Genomic DNA, 7,066 nt, shown 5'->3' with positions numbered 1-7,066 from the left:
GAAAAACACCAGAGGGTTTATTTTCAGGGGAGGGCTTATTTTAATGAACATTGACAGCAATTTTAATAAACAGGTAAATGTGAACAAAAAAATGTACCTTTATTCAATAAGCAAATCACTGGGGAAGAACAGGATGACGCGCTCACTGCTGCAGCTCTGATTGGATGCAGCTCGGAGCGTGGCGTGCGTTTCACCCGGGGGGGGGGGGGGGAGACGGTGCATACAGAGGGTACCGTAATGTAGCGTGTAGCGCGTAGCGCAGGGGATCACCTTCACTACAGTAGCAATCTCAATAGGGCTTATTTTCAGGGGAGGACTTATTTTAGAGGAATCTTACACAGTAAGGGGAGGGCTTATTTTCGGGATAGGTCTTATTATCAGGGAAACACGGTACTAGCCACTCTCAATTGTATGCCCATTTGATTTTTCCCACTGGCAATACGAGTGGCAGATAATGGAGATTGTTGCCTACAAACTCTGTGTTGAAACAGTGGCTTAGAATATTCCTTCCAGTTCAGATCCTGTGAATCTAGGCCAGCTTACCCAAGTGGAAATGAACCCCTTGGAATTTTGAATAGAGGAGGTACCCACCAAAAGCACTTCCATTAGACCTGATGTTGCCTACTGGAGGGACTGTGTGAGTGATGGGATTTAACCTGTTGCATGGATTTGGGCAAACCCAGTTTTAGAACTTGTTCCCCCACCACACACAAAGCTATCTATGTGACCCTAAGTAACTGGCTTCTCTCTTAAGTTCCAGTTGCCTCATTTGTCAAACTCTAACCTTAAATAATCACAGGTAAGATTGTTGAAGACCAAATAAGAAAATTTATTTAAAGCATATTGTAATGCTTAAAGCATAATATAAACTTGAATTACTATTTTTGTTAGTAGGGCCCTGTGGTTTATGTTGTCTAGGTGGCTGTTTAAGAGTATTGCTTATATAACAGCAGCCCTTGGTATCCTAGATGTTCTCCCTTCAGGCCCTTGACAGAGTCAGGGTGCCACCATTTTAACTTCTCTCAAAATAAATAATGGTGGCAGCCAGTGCTTGTGGTTTGGAGCTGCCTTCCAGGGGCAAGAATGTCTCCAGCTTTTTGTCAAGAAGTGACTTCGAGTTTCATTTTTCTTTCTTTTTTCTAGTCCCATACTGTGGGCCAGCTCATAAGCTGTCACCAGGCAGTCCAGCACGATGTTTGGCAGTGGATTCATCAAGCAGGCTTTTGAATATGTCCCAGAAAAAGTGAAGAAAGCAGAAAAGAAATTAGAAGAGGATAAATATGACCTTGATGCTTGGGGCATTCTGATTCAAGAGGCACAGAATCATCCTATAGAGAAAGCACGGAAGACGTATGAACGCCTTGTTACCCAGTTCCCCACTTCTGGCAGATTCTGGATACTGTATATTGAAGCAGAACTCAAAACTAAAAACTATGAGCAGGTTGAAAAGTTATTTCAGAGATGTCTTTTAAAGGTTTTACATATTGATTTGTGGAAGTTTTATCTTTCATATATCAGAGAAAACAAGAAAAAACTACCCGATTACAAAGAAAAAATGGCACAGGCATATGACTTTTCTTTAGATAAAATTGGAATGGAAATTCTGTCTTATCAGATTTGGATGGATTACATTAATTTCTTGAAAGGAGTAGAAGCTATTGGATCTTATGCCAAAAATCAAAGAATAACAGCTATCCGAAAAGTGTATCAAAGAGGTTGTGTTAATCCAATGATCAAAATTGAAAAATTTTGGAGGGATTACAACAGCTATGAAGAGAGCATTAACACACAGATATCTAAAAAAGTGATTGAAGATAGAAATAGAGATTACATGAATGCAAGGCGTGTAGCAAAGGAGTATGAAGCAATAATGAAAGATTTAGACCGCAATGCCCCTTCAGTATGTCCACAGAATACTCCTGAAGAGGTTCGGCAAGTAGATCTGTGGAAGAGATACATACAGTGGGAAAAGCACAACCCTCTCCGAACAGAAGATCAGAAGCTCATAACAAGAAGAGTTATGTTTGCATATGAGCAATGCCTGCTGGTACTGGGCCATCACCCAGATATTTGGTACGAAGCTGCCCAATACCTCGACCAGTCCAGTAAGCTACTGGCTGAGAAAGGGGACATGAATAATGCTAAATTATTTAGCAGTGAAGCTGCTAACATATATGAGAGAGCTATTAGCACGTTACTGAAGAAAAATATGCTTATTTATTTTGCCTATGCGGATTATGAAGAGGGTCGAATGAAATTTGAGAAGGTACATGGCATATACAATCGACTCCTGGCTATTGAGGACATCGATCCCACTCTGGTATATATCCAGTATATGAAGTTTGCAAGACGGGCAGAAGGCATCAGATCTGGAAGGGTGATATTTAAAAAGGCAAGACAGGATACTAGAACACGCTATCACATCTATGTTACTGCAGCATTAATGGAGTATTACTGTAGCAAAGATAAGCTAATCGCCTTTAAGATTTTTGAGCTGGGGTTAAGAAAATATGGGGACATTCCAGAATATATATTAGCCTATATTGACTACCTTTCACACCTGAATGAGGACTGGAATACACGAAATTTGTTTGAACGCGTATTGACCTCTGGAATCCTTGCACCTGAGAAGTCTGGAGAAATCTGGGCCAGATTCCTAGCTTTTGAAAGTAACAATGGTAATCTGGCCAGCGTTCTGAAAGTGCAGAAGAGATGGTTCACAGCATTCAGGAAAGAATATGAAGGCAGGGTGACAGCATTACTGGTTAACAGGTACAAGTTCATGGATTTGTATCCCTGCTCTGCAAGTGAACTGAGTGTTCTGGGCTATAAAGATGTCTGTAACAACGACCCAGCAACCTTCACTCTCAACCCTGTGGTAACTCATTCCACGCTGCCTATCTTTAAAGATGAAGTGGATAGAAGACCTAAATACCCCAAGCCAGATATCCAACAGATGATCCCCTTTCTGCCAAGATATGTAACACCCCCAGGCTTACACCCTGTGTCTGGTGGAGTGTTTCCAATACCACCTGCTGCTTTACTTTTAATGAAACGCCTTCCTCCTCCCACCTGTTTCCAAGGTCCTTTTGTACAAGTGGATCTATTGATGGAAATTTTCCGACAATGCAAGATCCCAAGCTCTGTTGATGAAACTGTGAGGATCATTAGTGGAGGAGTACAAAATCAAGCTGTGGAAAGGTACAATCCCATACAACAAAGCACTGTGTTCAGCAGAGGAGTCAAACGACCAAGAGACAATTTGGAAGAGGATGAAGAGAGAAAAGGCAGTGATGCCACCCATCCATGCATGACATCTACAGAGCCCGACAACTCAGGGGATATCGGTGAGACAAGTACAGAATCCTACTGTGAAAGACAGACTCTTGTGTATGACATTCCTTTTGCCTCTTAAGTCCTCTCTTTAAAAGAGACAACACTTTGTCACAAGCATCTTGGGAACAAAGTTATGTTGTTACCCAGTGCCACTTTCTATCAAATGGTTCTCAATAAAACTTTTAAAAGCCAGCTTGAAGGGTGGGTCTTAAAATGTTGAACAGATTTGTGCTTATAGCAAAATTAGGTTTTTAAAAATGGGGAAATAGTGCAAATTACCTGAACCATATTTTGTTTGCTCTTTAAGTGCGTGTAGGTGACTCAATTGAAGGCTTGTTGGTTTTCAAGTTTTATTTTGAAAACCGGGTGGCTTATGGTTATGAAACATTTTCATTTGCTTATTCTAAAAGTTACTCTGCTCATGTAAAGTCCTGCCTAAGTGTTTGTTTGTTTTTTTTTAATTTATGGCAAAATGTATAGAATCTGTTTTATAGTTTTAAAATGGGGGTGGGGGTGGGACTCTAGTTCTTTTAACAATAGAAGGATCTCAAAAAAAGACCTTGTGTTATAAAGTCTCTCCTAGCCTTTGCTTGATTCTTCTTCAGAAAGGACCAGGGCTTTCCTGAAATGAACAGTGAAATGGCAACCTAACAAGATCCCTCCCATGGCCAGGTCTCAGTTTTGGAAGGATAGAACATTCCTAACTTTGGCCATGTGCTGTTAGTTTAACAGCTCAACCTTGAGGACTTTGTCTGGCAAGCTGTGAGCCATTTCCTCTTTTCCCAAATCCAAAGGACTGGGTGTTTACATTTACAAAAGGGAAAAACAAACCAATTATAAGCTCTTGGGGACAGGCACAGTGTTTTTTTTGTTCTTTATTCTCTCTTACTGTCTGCTTTTGGGGACACTTCCAGAATAATGAAGTGAAGAGAATCTTGCCTGTTTATGTTTTATGCCTAGGGTCTTAACTAGATTTTCAAAAAGAATATAGTAATAGTAATTCTAGTGCAATTCTAGTACCTTCAATAAAGGACGCTACTGTGTTCTTACTGTTTGGAAATCTAAGCACTGGAAAGAAAAGAGAATTAGCCATGTTAATATCATACTTCTTAGCTCATATCTCAAACTCCACTTGTATTTTAATATTGTAGAATAAATAAGATGACCAAATTTGTTCCATTGAGATATAATGCACTAAAATTCAAATACCAAAGCCCATGAATAGAGAACTATTTGTGCATTTCATTTCAGCCATTTTTAAAAAAAGAGCAAGAAAAAGAAAAGATCTTATATCCCTCTTAAGTCTGTCTTTAATAACTAGTTAATCATCCAATTAAGGCACTTAACAATTACAGATGGCAAGAGAGAAAAGAAGAAAAGGAGAACCAGTAAAGGTAGAACAAAATCCTTTTGATTTAAAGGATGTCTAAGACCAATGTAAAAAAAATGTGCTCCATCTTGACTATTTTACTATTCCATGTCTCTCTTGTGCCCAGCCTTCCTTCCCTGTTAAGTTTTGGGTTGGTTAATTAGCTGATTAAAGATATTATAGCATTTTATTAACTGGTAATTAGAGGCAGCCACAGATATATATATATATATATATATATATAGGTTGCTCTCCAACTGATGATGTTGCTTCTGTTACCAAACTAGAATCAAGAGTTGTATGAATGTTAAGATTCTAGTTACTTTTGTTCATTAAAATATTTATTGTATGTATCTTTTAATACTGTGGTACTCTGATAAAATCTGAATTTCTTTGAAACATTTTGCTTACAAGAGTAGAAGTTATTTGATCTTCAAACCAGAAAAAAAGTACATTTGAGTCATAAATGTCACAACCCAGTGAGAACAGTGGGACAAATTTCAAATGGAGCCCAGGTCTTTTGTCTCCAAATGCTATATTCATTCCACTACTGATACCTCTAAAATAACACTATAAAATTGTCACTTACTGTTTGTAAAATGAAAAGCTTGGGTTAGATGTTTGGGAATGAAAGTGTTATATAAACATTAGCTGTCATTTTTCATTTTGAATATTGTATAATAATCTATATCAAATAGCTTGCCATCTCAGGCAAGGGGGAGGGGTGGAAGGAAGAGAGAGAATTTGGAACTAAAATTTTTTAAAATGAATGTTAAACATTTTTTCATGCAATTGAGAAAAAATAAAATATTAAAAAAATAAAATTGTGTCATTCTGTGTCCCAATGCCTAATTGTATAAATTGCAAAGTAAATAGAGCCTTTCTTAGATAAATATATGTGGCGAAATCATAATTATAATAAATGCTTTTAATGTAATTTTCCTCCTGAGTTTTCTCAGTTATCTGCGGACTAATTTGCCTGGAAGAAACATATGTTAACATTACCCTTTAGGGGAAAAAAGAATAACATTTATTTCCATGTTATAGGTCAATGGTTAATGTAGCCTAAGTTATATTTTCTCCCATTATAAGTGCTCACTTGTTTCATCTAATTGTATATCAGGTGGTAATAAGATCCTCAACACATAAGGTTGTGACCCATGCCAGTAGGTTTTGCTGTTTCTAGGGTTTTCTTGTTAATTTGGTTGCCCTGGGTGTCAGATCTGGTTCTCATACACTTTTGTTAAGGTTGATGAATCTTCAAAATGCCATTGAGGGGGTGAGAGGTGGGAAGAAAGAGACTTTTACCAGTGTAAAAACTGAATCCCTGGGCAAAAAGCTTTTTGCATAGTGCAACAATTTTTATGAGTTGAAAAAATAGTGTTACATTCATTTGAAAGATGTTACATATCAAAAATCATGTGTTTTATGAAGAAAATGCTCCCAAATATTTAATTAAAAAAGGAAACTAAATTGAGTATTTACAGCACATTTTTCTGAAACTTGAAAATGAACCTAAAATGTTTAAATCAACTTTGCTAATTCAAAGTACTAACCACCTCTACACTAATGGAACCTTACAAAGATGTACTTTTTTCTCTAGTGCTATAATAATTGTGGTTAAATTGAGCTTTCATAAATCAATTCTCCTGAATCACCCTCAGAGAGTCCTTGCTTAAAGGAAACTGATGAAATGAAGACTAGTATATCTATTTTATAAAACCTGGATTTTGGAATATCAGATTTTCTTAAAGCAATGTGTAGCTTTTTCTAGAATGCTACAGTAACAGTACATAATAGAAGAATAGAAAGACATTCACAATGATAATTAAATTGGGTGAATCTGTGGCCACTTAAGAAACTTTTCAGGAAAGAAAACCAGTTTAATCAGGAGTGCAATGACAAGATCCCTATTCTTGAAAGGAAGGAAGAGAATGGAGTCATGTCCTCTCAGAAATGCCATAATTAGTCCATCCTAACCTGGGATTCTTGCTGAGAGTGCCCAGAGAAGTGCCCTCTTGCCCACAGGATAGGATAGGGTGTGGCAATTTCACTCCATGGTGACTTGGGTTGAGGGGGGATCTCTTAGCTCCCTTAAGATACCAAAATATATCTATGGTATGGATGGTAATATTTATTTAAACTCCCTTGAGCCCTTTATATTTTTAGCCTATAAAACATCTTGAAGTAATAGGTGCTGTACTTTTATTGTACAAAGAAATACATCCTTTTATTTGTCTTTAAAATGCCTCCTTTAAGTTACAAGTAGTGTTCCCTCTTCTTTCATGGAATTTGATGATCAGTCTGTAATGTAACATTGGACTGCATGCATATTCCTCAGAAAAAAGTGGACAAGTCAGT

General features: G+C 37.5%; 1 pseudogene; it reads left to right on the top strand.

Moving 5' to 3' along the window:
• Positions 1-1,192: 1,192 nt before the first annotated feature.
• On the top strand, positions 1,193-3,351 carry LOC138150579 (cleavage stimulation factor subunit 3 pseudogene; annotated as a pseudogene).
• The last annotated feature ends 3,715 nt before the right edge of the window (positions 3,352-7,066 follow it).

This window comes from Petaurus breviceps, unplaced genomic scaffold (assembly GCF_028583685.1).
Source record: "Petaurus breviceps papuanus isolate PSGF00001 unplaced genomic scaffold, PetGlider_PUasm1.0 90881, whole genome shotgun sequence".
Lineage (NCBI taxonomy): Eukaryota > Metazoa > Chordata > Mammalia > Diprotodontia > Petauridae > Petaurus > Petaurus breviceps.
Note: the sequence above shows the minus strand (reverse complement) of the source record. Positions and strands in the feature narration are given on the sequence as shown.